At 39.4% G+C, this 1,086-nt stretch overlaps 1 pseudogene; it reads left to right on the top strand.

Annotated features, from left to right (window-relative positions):
- Window positions 1-798: 798 nt before the first annotated feature.
- Window positions 799-880, top strand: LOC130344413 (U2 spliceosomal RNA; annotated as a pseudogene).
- The last annotated feature ends 206 nt before the right edge of the window (window positions 881-1,086 follow it).

The following is a 1,086-nucleotide window of genomic DNA, read 5'->3' on the forward strand; positions in this document are numbered from 1 at the left end:
GGACCAGTTGCCCATAGCAACCAATCAGATCGCTTCTTTCATTTAAAAAAAAAGGCTTCTGAAAAGTGAAAGAAGCGATCTGATTGGTTGCTATGGGCAACTGGTCAACTTTACCTCTGCACAGGTTTTCATACATCTCCCCCAATGTGTATTATTATTATTATTAATATTTTTATTATTTTCCCCCTGACTTTTCTCATTACGAGTCATGTGATTATTTCATCATGTGACTCAAGGATTTCTATTAAAAACATTGGTAAGAAAAACACCAAAACTTCATTAAAAAAAAACATGCTCTCGGCATCCCACAGATTTGATAGCCTAAAAAAGGCCTTAAAAGAATGAAGAAAACCCCATTAGGCTAAGTTTCCACATGTTATTTTTTCTGGCAGTTTTTGGATATCTGCCACTGCAGTTTTTGAGCCAAAGCCAGAAATGTATTCAAAAGGAATAGAACATATAAAGGAAGGACTTACACTTCTCTTACCTAATGGATCCACTTCAGACTTTGGCTCAAAAACTGCAGTGACAGTTTTCCAAAAACTGCCAGAAAAAAAACCCAGTGGAAACTTAGCCTTTGTGTCTGGCATTTCATATTACCCTATTGATTCCAACATAACATGTGCCCGCAGCGAGCATGGTGTTTTTTTCTGACAAACACGCCAAGTGTAATCCCAGCCGAAATTAATGTTTTCACAATAAGTTGGGACAGGCTGCAGGCTGTGCTGTATATTTGCATAGTTGCGGCGTACAGCACGTGTCGCATTTATGCGGCTGCGTTCTGATTGCATATATGGCTCTCTGCCTTTTGGCTAAGATCAAGTGTAGTATCTGTTCTTATCAGTGGTCTAGTCTCTGCCATTGATATAGGATGGATGCTGCATGGAGCAGGGGCGGATCCAGAGTCGAGTCTCGGGAGGGGCACTATTAGAGTATTTTGTGTTGGCGGACAGAAAATAAAATTACGGAACTTACAATATTATTAAATGTATCATACAGTCCTAACCTTGTTTAAGACTCTTAGGCCGTGTTCACATGTCAGAATAATAATCAAATGTACCAATTGCCACAGAATGGGAAAGTGCT

Source organism: Hyla sarda, chromosome 1 (assembly GCF_029499605.1).
Source record: "Hyla sarda isolate aHylSar1 chromosome 1, aHylSar1.hap1, whole genome shotgun sequence".
Classification (NCBI taxonomy): Eukaryota; Metazoa; Chordata; class Amphibia; order Anura; family Hylidae; genus Hyla; species Hyla sarda.